The following is a 14,739-nucleotide window of genomic DNA, read 5'->3' as shown; positions in this document are numbered from 1 at the left end:
GCCTCCCCTCTGGGGCTGTGTTATGGGGAAAACAGACAATAAACAAGTAAACAAATGCCAGACAAGACTGGTGGAGTTACCATGTGCTGTGAAGCAAATGGGATGGCGTGATGGGGCGGGGCTACTTTAGTGTGGGTGGTGCGTCAAGACCTTCCACAGGTAACAAGGACAGAGGGTATGCTAGGCCGAGGGAATGGCTGGTCAGAGCCCGGAGGCAGAACAGTCTTGACGAGCTTAGACACAAAGGCCAGTGTGGCTGCATAGGAGATAAGGTTAGCAGAATACCTCATTAGGGCCTAATAACCTATGATAAAGTATTTAAAATCTGTTAAAAGTGTGTTGGGGGCATCTGAAGTTTTAAACAGGAGAATGACAAGATACAATTTATGTTTTTTAAAAGATCACTGGTGTTGCAGCTTGGAAAGTCAACTCTGGGAGGCAAGAGTAGAAGCAGGAAAGCCATCTAGGGGGGAAGGTCTTGGACTAGGAGGTAGGAGTGGTAGTAGTGAAGCTCCTGGGCGGTCACAAAAAGTAAGAGCTCAGTATGGAAGTTACATCCTCCTCCCCCACACCCCAACCCCTGCATCTCCCACCCAAGGACAACATCTGCCACAGAGAAATAACAAATGCATTTATTTGGTCCCAAGGGACTAGACTAGGTTTAACAAATGTACATAAATATTTTATTTTAATCCCACTATTCCAATTCTAGTTGGTGAAAGCTTCACCTCAGTTGCAGGGCTATTGGTGGGAGTTTGGGCCACATCTCAAATTCTCTCTGTTCTGCAACAGGACTTTAGCTATTTGCAGATCCCTACACAAACACTGTCCCCCACCCCCTTACCATATTAAATAAAACCAATGTTGGAAATGAGGGCAGAAGATGAGATGGCAGAGTCTCTGAAATAGTTGGTGGAAAAGAGGTGGACGCTGGTTGGTTTCATTCTGGGGTTTCAGGGTTCGAAGAAAATCCAGTTCTGGACATGCTGACCCAGGCTTTCAGCCTCTGGAGACTTGGCAGTGGTACATTCAGATGTGTGACCTGGGAGCTGTCTTCCACCTGATTTCCTTCCCTGGCTCTGTAGAGCAACCAGGCCTCCTCATCCTCCATTTCTCTCTCCCTCCACTTCCCCCTACCTCTTCTCTCCCCCTTCCCCCTCTCCCTTTTCCCCCCTATTCCTGGAGAACACACCTACAGCCTTTTGCCCTGCATCAGTCTTTTTTCACCTGACTTTTTGAAGAAAGTGATCCAGACACAGGCCCCTTCTTCCCTTTAGTTTTGTTTTCTGAAGAATACCAGATTCATCCCAGCTGAATAAAAGAATTCCTTCTTCCTCCTCTCAACCTTGCATAATAAACTAGAGTTCACCCTAGTACGGACACCTCAATTCAGGGTGTAACTTGCTGGGTGCTAGGAGGGGTAACTGGGCCCAGAGTCATGCCAGGGAAGGGCTCAGAACTTGCACTGCGCGGCCTCCTCCCCCGGGTAGGAATCCACTTCTGCTCCAGCAGTCCAAGGTCAGGAGCCTTGAGCTGCTGTTTTCTGCTGTAGTTATTACAGTTGCCTAGTACAGTATAGGGTTCTGGGATCCTTTGGTTGTTCAGTAGCATTGGCTAATTGGAGAGTATTTGGTTGCCTGTATTTACCTGGGCTTGGCTGGTGACATGTCTGTGGTCAGGCTGTGCTGATCTGAAGAGAATGTGTAAACAGGACAGGGCTGCTTTCACAAAGGACAAAGCCCAGAAATAGTTCCTTGTGCTTCGGACCTGTTCCCCTCCTCCTTGACAGAAAGCTACTGAGCAAATGAACAATAGTAAAATATAACTTCAAGTAGCTATATCCTGGTGGAGGTTGATTTGCTGATGACAAAAAAACTACAACCTTCCACTTGGACCAAAGACAGAACCAACCTCCAGTGCTTTGCTTCCTGGGGATTGGGAAGTTAGTTAGACCCTCCATGGAACATTCCTTTTTCCAAGCCAGGTAGGCCCAGCCTTACAGCTCTGAGTCAGTGGAGTTTCTCAGATATTATGTAAAGTGCATGAAAATGTCATAGGTTGGAGTCCCTTCTCTATGGGCTGTCTGTGGCCTTGGGCAAGTTTCTTCATCTGTACACTGGGGTTAATACATACTTCCCCTGCAGGGCTGGTGTAATGGCAACATGCATGCACCTTCTCAGCCTGGTCCTGGGAGGGAGTCGTCCTTCTGTTGCTACATTAACCTGCAGGAATGTGTCTGCCTCTGAGAATGAAAATTAAATCCAGAGTATGCAAGAGGCTGAAGAGGCTAATTAACAAGAATTCAGAAATTGCAACAGAGCTACAGAAGAAAGATGTCAGAAATCAAAGAGTGTGACAATCAAGAAACCATTGATGACCAGTCTCTATTAGCCCAGTTTCAGAGGACTGGTGGCCCATTGGCCTTGTCTCCTCTTCCTCCCAATCCTTGCCTCTCTCTGAAAAGCAGACCTATTGATTATCAAAAACAAAACCTAAGGTGTAGGGGAGGGGCAGAAGGTCAGTGTTGTCTAATTTCTCTAACTCACTCCTCCCTGAATCTTGGTGCCAGTCAAGTACCCTGGAATTATAACAGAAATGACAATAGCTGGCTCTTACCAAGTGCTTACTGCATGCCAGGCATCATAGTAAACACTTTACACAGATTGGCATGTTAAATTTGCACAGACCTCTGAAGGACATATCAGTACTAGCAATTACCATTCTTCATATGAGAAAACTGGGTAGAGATATGGTTTGCTCATGGCCTCGTAACTAGAGTGTGGTAAAACACCAGAATTTGGACTCAGACTGTCTGACCCCTACCCGGTCTCTCTTTAACCCCTGTTAAACAGAAAACTTAACTTCCATGTCTAAAAGTCTTTTTAAAAGAAAGGATTTATTGGGCCATATAAAGGACCAGATCCTGGGTCATGAAGTCTAAACCACCAACAACAGCGCTACGTGCAGAAGGCAACGTGTCCACGAACCTGGAGTTGGCCAGGACATGTTTTTGGGAAGAATGACGTTACATTGTTTTGAAAGACTTTACATAGGCTACAGATAAGGGCAGCTAGTTCTGCGATAAGTGAAGAATCCTAAGGAAGAAGAATTTGCTCCTTTAGATTGTTGTGGGCAACAGTCCTGAAAATTCAGGGGTAAGTAAGAAGGGGAGGATCCTGGGGTTCGGTGACACCTAACTATTGTCTTTTGATATTTATGGATCTAGCCACCTGGAAGTTAATTCAAAGTTCCAACAAACACTCAGGAGTGTGAGCAGTCTTTTGTCAGCCGGTCCCCCCAGCTATTAACAGACTAACTGCACGCACCTATTAACAGACTAACTGCACGCATGCACATGCGCTTTCTCTCTCTCTCTCTCTCTCTCTCTCACACACACACACACACACACACTTTCCAGCCTGCTGTAATGTAATTTAGAACATCTCAGAATTTTTTTTTTTTGCCACCCAACCTGCTCTCTGTAGCTACGATCTCTGTTAGAGGTCCCCAAGGCTTTCTATGGTCCTGATCACTTCACCTGGGCCAAGGTGCCAATTAGCTCACCTAACCAGCCTTCCTGTGCTAATGGGGAAGGTCTAGAGGAAACCCTTCCTCCCCCTCCCCCCACCAGACATTCCTCATTCCTACACAAGAACACAGGTCCAAATCCAAAGCAAATGCCATTCCTTGATTTTGCCCTGAGTTCTATACCACTTTACACCTCTCATGGGACCCTTACCTCTTTCTAGTAATAATTCATGTCTATACACCACTTTGTAGTCTACAGGGAATTTTCCAATCCACCTATTCCAGCCCCCTCCTCCTAGCCTCCTTAACCACCTTCTACACTTGGGAAGGCACAGAGCATGGTGGAGCTCTGGGATCCCCTCTGCCAGCATCCCAGCTGCATAACTCAGGACAAGTTGTTCATTTAACTTCTCCACATCTGTCTCCTTATCTGGGAAATGGGAAAAATGATAGTGCCTCTCCTATCTGGTTACTGCGAGGGTTGAATGAGACATATATATACACACACAGAGCAAGCGAATCAGTAAGTGTTGGTTATTGTTGCCACTGTCTCACCAGGTCATAGCTGAACCTTATGGGAATAAACAAAGCAAATCGGCTCGGTTATCTGATGTGAAAATGAATTTAAATCAAATAATCTCTAAGCTCTCTTCCAGCTCCATTAGGCTCTGATTCTACCATGAGTCACAGTTACCTGTGGACACATCTTAGCTCTTCTAGGTTGTAGCAACCTCCTAAAGGCCCGACCCTTAACAGAGGGACAGTGGGCTGTCCTGCCAGGTCAATGTTAACATGTAATAATAGTCCATGCCTCATCCAGGCATTGGGACAAACAACGAGAAATTTCCATATAGCATTTAGCACAGTGCCTAGCCCTGGCCGGTTTGGCTCAGCGGTTAGAGCGTCGGCCTGCGGTCCTGAGAGACCCGGGTTCGGTTACGCTAGGCGCGTACCTCGGTTGCAGTTTGTCCCCGGCCCTGGTCGGTTGTGCGGGTGGCAGCCACTCGATATGTCCCTTTCACGTCGATGTTTCTCTCTCCCTCTCTGTTCCTCTCTCTCCCCCCCACTCTACCTGAACAAAAAATGGAAAAATGTCCTCAGGTGAGGATAAAAAAATAAAAATAAAAAAAAAATTAGCACAGTGCCTGGCACAAAATAAGCTCCTAATAAAAACATAGTTAACATTGCCCTGGCCAGTTTGGCTCAGCGGTTAGAGCGTCAGCCTGCGGTCCAGAGAGACCCGGGTTCGGTTCCCACTAAGGGCACGTACTTCGGTTGCAGTTTGTCCCCGGTCCTGGTTGGTCGTGCGGGTGGCAGCCACTCAATGTGTCCCTTCACGTCGATGTTTCTCTCTCTCCCTCCCTTCCTCTCTCTCCCTCCCACTCTATCTGTACAAAAAATGGAAAAATTTCCCCGGGTGAGGATAAAAAAAAAACATAGTTAATATTGTTATCCCATCTTACAATGAGGCTCTCTAACATGATTGTTAAAAACAGACTCCGGCCCTGGCTGGTTTGGCTCAGCGGTTGGAGTGTCGGCTTGCAGACCAAGGAGTCCCGGGTTCAATTCTGGCCAAGGGCACATACCTTGGTTGCGGTTCGTCCCCGGCCCCAGTTGGGGTCGTGCGGGTGTCAGCCAGTCTATGTTTCTGTCTCGCATCAATGTTTTTCTCTCTCTCTCTCCCTCCTACTCTGTCTAAAGATGGGTGTAAAAATATCCTCAGGTGAGGATTAAAAACTAACTAAATAAATAAATAAACAGACTCTGGAGACATATTGCCCAAGTTCATCCTAGTGCTGACCCTGTGAGACCTTGAGCAAGTGAATTAACCACCCTGGGCTTCAGCTTCCTCATCTGTAAGATGGACATGATGCTAACAGCACATGCCTCATATGGTTGTTGTGTAATTCAAATGTGTTCATACGATGAGAAAGGCACCTAGAACTGCGCTTGTCATATGCTTGGTGTAAGTGCTTTTGTCATCATTTACAGATGAGGAGACCCAGGCTCAGTGACATCCCCAAGCAGTAGTGGAGTTGGGATCCAAATCTAACGAGGTCCCTGGCCGATTCCAGAGCTTCAGTCCTACATTAGGATGTGTTACTGCCCCAGGTGATCCATGTGCACTTTAACGGAAGCCTTCTCTAATGGTGGAGATCTCAGGAGCGGAAGAGAGTGAGTTAGCACCAGAGATGACTGGCATGAGAGCGACCACAGGGTGCCCTCAAATCAAACCAAAGAAGTGACTTTTTCCTCACCTATGTCTGGTCCTGTGGCTTTAGCATTTCATCAGGGCCACAGCCCAGAAGCCCATAAATATGGCCCCGCCCACACCTGCCCTCTAGCCCAGTATCTGCAGCAAAGCCCTCATTACGGACATTGATGTAACACTCAAAGCTGGGCCTCAGCTTTCCAACACAAGCCCTGGCCTTGGGGCATTTTCCATTTCTGAGGCATGATTCAGCCCAGGAGACAAGACCAGACAGGCATGTACCAGGAGAAGGAGGGTTGGGTGGTGGATGGAGGGGAAGAAGAAAAACAAACAGGGGTTAGAGCTGGGTGTTCTCAGCTGCTGAGCTGCAGGGGGAGGGGAGCTGGAGCAAGCAGAGGGAGCTGCGTGCTGGAGGAGCTGCATAGACCACAGCTGCCCATTGACCGATTTATCTTCCTTGCAGTCAAATGTATTGATTCATACATGAATCTAACTATGCTTCTAAAGCCCCAGAAAAACATTAATAGCATTTCATATTTGTGTAGCACAATATGATTTTCAAAGCACTTTCACACAAATAGCCTTAATTTTCAGTTGCTTTTTAAAATAATTTGATTCTCTTATTACAAAGCAGCCCACAGTTATTGGGGAATACTGGGGAATATTTTAATAAATTTGAAATGTTCAAATATATTAAACTACTAGCAATAACATTTTCAGCAAATTTCCAACTAGCCTTTTTTCTAAGCCCACACACATATATAATTCATTAAACAAAAGTGGAGGCTTATGACCTAAAGAGTTTTGTCTTTTTTTGTCACTTAACATAAAATCATAGGCATTTTCTAATGTTACCCATCATTCTGCTATAATAATTCAAAATAGTTGTGTTTATTAGCATAGATATGCCACAATTTCTGTAGCCATGCCCTAATTGTTGGACATTCAAAATATTTGCAAAAATGTTACTATTTCAAATAATGGTGCCACGAACATCATTTTTTTTCTCCTCACCCGATATTTCTCCATTGCTTCCTAGATAGAGTGGAAGGATGGGAGGGAAAGAGGGAGAGAGAAACATCAATGTGCTAGAGACATCGATTGTCTCCTGCACGACCCCAGTGGGGGCTGGGGATTGAACCTGCAACCAGGAATCGAACCCAAGACTCTTCAGTCCACGGGCTGAGGCTCTAACTGCTAAGCCAAACTGGCCAGGGCACAAACATCTTTTTACCTACTTTTTTGTCTCCATGTCTAATTATAAGCTAAGGATAAATTTCTAGTAACAGAATTACTAGCTTGAAGGATGTGAATATTTTTGAGTACACGTAGCTGAATTACTCTCCAGAAAATATATTCAGTTCACACTCCCACTGTCAATGTGTGAGAATGTACTTCTTACTGTCTGTTTGGAGCTTGTGAGCCAGTGAGTCAGGTAACAGGCATCTCATGTTACAGAGGACGAACACTGGGCACAAAGAGTTCAAGTAACGAGCTGGAGTTCAGACACTCAAACTCTCGTCTCCTGGACTTGACACCAGGGCCCTTCCTACTCTGCCTTCGAGACAAGGAGCGCTCTGAAGAGGTTTTCCCGAATAATGGAGTTGTATAAAAATTTCTTTTTATATCAATACTTGTTGGCAAAAATATTTTTTTAAATCTTCAGCTTGTTGACCTTATTTGTGCTATGGTCCCCTTTGGCAGTCTGATTAAGCCTACCTTTTCAGAATAAGGTATTTATATGCATATAATAAAATACGTAGGATTAAAAAGGAAACCAGTCATATTAAAATATAAAAACAAGGTGATGATATAGTAATACATCTGCTCCTTTATAAATGCATTAATAACAAGGTCTAGTACTACATGTTGAAGAGGCAGGGTCCTGAATCTCCCTGGACATTGCTAAGTGCGCCAGACTGCACGCCTTATCGGTCGCGTGATACTGAGCAGTTTCGGTAGCTCATCACTTAGGCAACCAGACTAGCCTATGTGCTGCTTGCTTCCTCCACTGCTGGCTCAAAAAGTGCTGGGCTCTTGGCCCTAAATTCCTCTCTTGTAACATAATCCACTGCATGTGCTCATCATATCACCTGGCCCTTCCTGCTGGCCTGAGGGAGTTAGAGGTCGGAGAAACAGCACAAATACTCTGACACTGGCTATCGCTTTTGCTGTGAGTAATAAAGTCTTTCATCTAAGATCCAGGAGTTTCATGCCTCCTGTCATTAGCCGTGAAACTGTGGCAAGCTGTCTTGTTAGCCTGCAAGTTGGACAGAAATCTCAGAGCCTTCACAGTCCTGAGCCTACAGTAATTTCAGGACAGTGGTGGGCATAAATGATACTTTGAGAATATGCAACAGCTCTAATGCAGGCTGCAAATGCCTGCGATTTTTACGGTGACTAAGTCACCGTGGTCGTGGTTTGTTGTTTACATTCATACTTGAAGGAAATGCTAAATTTCAGTGAAAGGATTATGAAAATGTCAGTTGTTTTCTCATTCAAGTGCACAGATTCTGTGAGAGCTCTCCTCTCCTGCCAACTCCCCAAAAGAACACCAGAAAAACCTGTTGATCAAGCAAAGTAAGTCTAAGTTGGCTACATATTGACTGCAAGAGGGAGAATACCCACATGACTGACACTTGCTAGTATCTCAGAAGGGAAATTTCAAAGGCGATTTATAGGATTTGGGGGTTTAAGCTCAAATTATTTAAGGTGGTTTTTCAAAGCAAAAAATTGGTGGGGATTGGGCACAGTTTGTGACATTTAAGACAGCTGAGGATTTATAGGCACAGAAGTGAGGGTCTTGAAACAAATCTTGATAAATAAACTTTGTCATATAAATGAGCTCTTTGCCTATGTGAGCCGCCTGGGTTCTGACAGGGGAGCAGTCATCTGGCCTGTCCCAGACAACCAAACTCAGAAAAATTAACTTCTTGAAGCACACAAATAATCTGTTTCTCTTCCTGGGCAAGAATTTCCTGGAACAGTTGTGCATGTTGATATGGATGGTCTCAGTTCTTACTCAACAAGACCAAGTTAGCCTGAATCTCTTTTTTCACAAAATGGAGGCCTGCCTATTTTTTTTTTTTAATGTTTTTATTGATTTTTCAGAAGGAGAGGAAGGGAGAGAGATAGAAACATTGATGTGAGAGAGAAACACTGATTGGCTGCCCTCTGCACGACCCCCCACTGGGGATTGAGCGCACAACGCGGGTCCAACTGGAAACTCCCAGTAACTTGGGAGTTACTCAATCCAGTAAGCCACACTGGCCAGGCTATGTTGCCTACTTTTGCTGTCTGTTCTTTCCATACTGTGAGTTTACCATTCGCAGGGCCTACATCTGATACTCCTAGATGTGGGGTTTGTTTGTTTTCCATATATTTGTATTCATAATGTGTAACATACACTACTTATGTTTTAGTTTATTTCCTCCTTTTTAAAAAATTTAATATTGTGTCATAAACATTTTCTCATCATCTTATACAATCTTTATAAAAACAATTTCAATGGTTCTATTATTGAACATGGGGTTGTTGGGAATATATCCTTAGCTAGATTCTAAGAAATGGAATTTCTGAGAAAAAAGGCATAAACCATTTTAGGACCTTAATAGCATTATCAGTTGCTTTCCTAAATCATTTTTTTCTATTTTAACACCTTCCAGCCACATATGAGAACCCTATTTCACCAAACTCTCCATAACACTGGATATTAATATTTTTTAAATATTTGCTAATTTGAAAGTGTAACTGATAATCTCATTGTTATAGGGGTTAATATTTGTTTGACTCCTAAAAATGTTGGAATTTTTAAATGTATTTGTTTCCTAGTTCTATTTAATTTATGAAATTATTTGTTTTATAATTGATACTCAGGTCCTCAGGTGCAGAGAATAAATCACACTACTCAGTGCATAGTTTATTGTCCTCACATGGCTCTGTCAACATTTTTCTCTTTTCTCCCTTCTTCTCTGATACATATATGAGCAAAAGAAGCCACACAAAAGAATAACTGTTCCATGATTCCATTTATATGAAGTTCAAAAGAAAGCAAACAAATCTTTAATGATTGGAGTTAGAAGAGAGGTTACCTATTGACTGAAAGAAGACACGGAGGAAGTTTCTAGCATTCTTGTCTATATTTGACTAATGTGGTTGGTGATACTTATTTGTAAAAATAATTCAGTTTAGGCCCTGGCCAGTTTGGCTCAGCAGTTAGAGCATCAGCCTGCGGTCCAGAGAGACCCTGGTTCGGTTCCCGCTAAGGGCACATACCTCGGTTGCAGTTTGTCCCCGGCCCTGGTTGGTCGTGCGAGAGGCAGCCACTCGATGTGTCCCTTTCACATCGATGTTTCTCTCTCTCCCTCTCTCTCTTGCTCTCTCTCCCTCCCACTCTGTCTGAACAAAAAATGGAAAAATGTCCTCGGGTGAGGATAAAAATATATATATATATATAAAAAATCATTCAGTTTAGTATACTTAATGTTTATGCACTATACTGTATGTAGGTTATACTTCAACAAAAATGTTTACTAAAAATCCAGTAAGATACCTTTATTTCATACATGGGGCTGTGCACTTGGGGAGGATTTCCTTGTTCTGTACACTTTTCAGTATGTATGTGATACTTGACTGTGTGAAGTTTGAATGATTAAGTTTTTTTTTTAATACCCTCCTATAAGCCAATCAGAGAAAGGCAAGTACCATATGATTTCACTCATATGTGGAATTTAATGAACAAACTGAACCACCAAGCGATATAGAGACAGACTCATAGACAGAGAGCAGGCAGACGGCGGCAGGGAAGGGGAGCGGGGAGGGGAATGAAGGGATTGAGCAAAGAAGAAAAAGAGAACTCATGGACGTGGACAACAGTGTAACAGTGTGGTGACTGAGGGGGTGGAGGGGGAAGGTGGAAGAGGGCATAGAGGAAATAATGGTGATGGAAACAATTTAATTGAAAAATAAATAAACAAAAAACTTTACAAATGAGGAAAAAATACTCTCCTAGTAACCCTCATAGCTACTGATCCTGTTTCCTTTTTCCTTATTTTACATCAAAATTCCTAAAAAGAGCTATCTGTACTCACTGTTTCTAACTGCATTCATTTCAGTCTCTTTTTTTGAAACGAACGTTTTTTGTTTTTGTTTTTTAATTTTTCTTTATTGATTTTAGAGAGAGAGGAAGGGAAAGAGAGAGAGAGAAACATCGATGAGAGAGAACATCTATTGGCCGCCTCCTGCATGCCCCCCACTGGGGATCTGGCCCACAACCTGGGCACGTGCCCTAATTGGGAATCGAACCGGTGACCTCTTGGTACATGGGTCAGCGCTCAACCACTGAGCCACACCAGCTGGCTGAAATGAACTTTTTTATTTGGAAATTTTAAAACATAAAAGGAAGAACTTCCGGTCAAGATGGCGGCATAGGTAAATGCGGTATCGCGTCCTCCCACAACCACATCAAAGTTACAACTAAACTACAGAACAACCACCATTCAAAACCGCCTGAGATCAAGCTGAAAGGAAGTCGTACAACTACGGAATTAAAGCAGCAGCCACATCCAGACTGGTAGGAGGGGCGGAGGCACAGATCAGCTGGTCCCACACCCACGTGTGGCGGATAAAAATCAGGAGGACACCTCGGCTGGGAAGGTCCTCCCTGAGGACTGAAGAGTCCCCGTCTCACACCAGGCACCCTGCTCAGGGTTCCAGTGCCAGGAAGAGAATCCCCATAACTTCTGGCTGGAAAAACCAGCGGGAACTGAGGCTCAGGGAAGCTGACCTGGCTGGAGCCCCAGGCAGCTCCTCTTAAAGGGCCCGCGCACGGACTTATCGGACTCTCTCCCTCTAAGCTTGGCAGGGAGGCAGCTCGAGGGGCGCCAGAGACACACTGGGGAGAATTGAACTGTTTGGCACTGGAGCGAGGGCTGGAGAGGGGCTTTTTCTTGGACAGACGTGCTGTCAGAGGCCTTTGTTCCTTTGGTGAGCCCTTCCCGGGGGCGGCAGACAGTCACCATATCTGGGACTCCAGCAACCTGGCTCAAACTGGTAGCACGCCCCCCCCCCCCCCCGTGATGCCCTGAGGCCCTGCCCCACCCAACTTTCAGACCCACCCAAGCTGTTGCCAGTTGCTTAACCATAGGATTGGCCTGTCTTGGATCCTGCTTTAGGTTTTCCTAAATTCTTTCAAATGAGCAGCATCTGGTCTCTGATAGCCCCATACCTCTCATTAAGTAATACATAGAAACAAACACAGGGAGGCAGCCAAAATGAGGAGACAAAGAAACAGGTCCCAAACGAATGAACAGAAGAAAACCCCAGGAAAAGAATTAAGCGAAATGGAGATAAGCAACCTAACAGATGCTAAGTTCAAAATACCGCTTATAAGGATGCTCAATGAACTTAGTGAGAACCTTAGCGAACTTAGTGAGGGCCTCAAGAGCATAAAAAAAGACCAGTCAGAAATGAAGGATGCACAGTCAGAAATGAAGGAGGCACAGTCAGAAATGAAGGAGGCACTAACTGAAATAAAGAATAATTTACACAGATTCAAAGTAGAGTAGGTAAAGCCAAGAAGCAAACCATCCATTTGGAATATAAGGAAGCAAAAAACACCCAATCAGAACAGCAAAAAGAAAAAGGAATCCAAAAAAATGAGGATAGTGTAAGAAGCCTCTGGGACAACTTCAAGCATGTCAACATTCGCATCTTGGGGGGTGCCAGAAGGAGAAGAGAGAGAACAAGATATAGAAAACCTATTTGAAACAATAATGGCAGAAAACTTCCCTAACTTGGTGAAGGAAACAGACATACAAGTCCAGGAAGCACACAGAGTCCCAAACAAGATGAACCCCAAGAGGCCCACACCAAGACACATCATCATCAAAATGCAAAAGGTTCAAGACAAAGAATCTTAAAAGCAGCAAGAGAAAAGCAGTTAGTTACCTACAAGGGAGTTCTCATAAGACTGTCAGCTGATTTCTCAAAAAGAAACTTTGCAGGCCAGAAGGGAGTGGCAAGAAATATTCAGAGTGATGAAAAGCAAGAACCTACAACCAAGATTACTCTATCCTGCAAAGCTTTCATTTAGAATCAATGACCATATAAAGACTTTCCCAGACAAGGAAAAGCTAAAGGAGTTCATCACCACCAAACCATTATTATATGAAATGTTGAAGGGTCTTCTTGAAGAAAAAGATTAAAAATATGAACAAACAAAATGGCAATGAATACATATCTATCGACAATTGAATCTACAAATAAAATGAACAAGCAGAACAGAAACATTATCATAGATATAGAGAACATTTTGTTGGTTGCCAGATGGGAGGGGGGTTGGGGGAATGGGTGAAAAAGGTGAAGGGATTAAGAAGTACAAATTGGTTGCTAGACTGACAAACCTCAAAGGGAAGGGGGGTTAGAGGGTGGGAAGAAATAAACCAAAGAACTTATTTGCATATATGCATAACCAATGGACACAGACAACAATGTGGGGAAAGGCAGGAGGGGGGCGGGAGTAGGGAGGAGGGGGACAATGGGGGGAAAATGAGGAACATCTGTAATACATTCAACAATAAAGATAAAAATAAATAAATTAATAAAACATAAAAGGAGAGAGAACTGCAGAGTATGCATCACTGATAAACTCATAATCTATCTTGGTTCATCCAAAGCCCATCCCACGCACACTCCCATTGTATTCTTTAGAAGTAAATCTCAGACACTGTATCATTTTGCCAATGATTATTTTCATAATATCTTTAAAGATAAGATTTTTAACCTAACCATAATACTATAAGTCTAAAAAATAATACCACCGTATCTAAAATATATTATAAATATCATATTAGCATAATATCTTTAAAAATTAACAATAACTCCTTCATATTGTTAAATATCCAGAGGTCAAATTCCCAACTGTCTCATAAAAATAGCACATTTTTTTTGTTTGAATCAAGATTTAAATAAGGCCCATATATTGCGTTTGGTTGCTGTATACCCTAAATTTATTATAGATATTCACTGTCCCTCCTCCATTTTTAGTTTTTTCTTTTTAATTTATTATTTACTGGTTTTTGAGAGAGAGAGAGACATCAATTTGTTGTTCCACTTATTTATGCATTCAGTGGTTGATACTTGCATGTGCCCTGACCAGGAATGGCATATGGGGATGACTGTAACCAACTGAGCCACCTGGTCAGAGCCTACTTTTTTCTTTTAAGATATTATTGAAGAAATTGGTTCACTTGTCCTGTAGTGCCCTATAGTCTGGACTTAGCTGATTGCATCCTCTTGAGATGTTGTTTAACATGTCTTTTTCATTCCTACATTTTTTGTAACTTGATAGTTTGCAGTTAGATCTGGGTGTGCCTATTTAGGAGAGAACAGTTCAGATGTGGTGCAGTGGTCTCTTATCAGGAGACATAGGATGTCTAGTTAATCTTTTCCACTTTGTCTCTGTCTGTCTTTTGCAACCATTAATGATCATAGCCAACACCCATGATTTCCTCAGTGGTTGCATAATTCCTTCTTTATTTAATAACAAGAATAGTTTTATAAAGAGAAGCTCCTGCCCTGGCCAGTTTGGCTTAGAGTTAGATAGAGCGTTGACCTGCAGACCAGAGTCCTGGGTTCAGTTCCCGCTAAGGGCATGTACCTCAGTTGCAGTTTGTCCCTGGCCCCAGTTAGGGTCATGTGTGTGGCAACCACTCACTGTGTCTCTCGCACCAATGTTTCTCTCTCTCTCTTCCTCCCTCCCTCCCTCCTACTCTGTCTGAAGATAAAGGCAAAAATGTCCTATGGTGAGGATAAAAACTAAAAAAAAGAGAGAAGCTCCTTCTCATCAACTATTTGGCTATCCTGAGAAATAGCTAAAATACAAAAGGCAGGTCATAATTGATTCTTTTCTTTTGTTTTCCAATTTGTTTTCCAAATAGTGAATTGTTTCCTTAGCATCCTCCAGAAGCAAACATTGAAGATTTTGGAGGGTTTTTATT

Source organism: Molossus molossus, unplaced genomic scaffold, assembly GCF_014108415.1.
Source record: "Molossus molossus isolate mMolMol1 unplaced genomic scaffold, mMolMol1.p scaffold_m16_p_1, whole genome shotgun sequence".
NCBI classification, from domain to species: domain Eukaryota; kingdom Metazoa; phylum Chordata; class Mammalia; order Chiroptera; family Molossidae; genus Molossus; species Molossus molossus.
Note: the sequence above shows the minus strand (reverse complement) of the source record.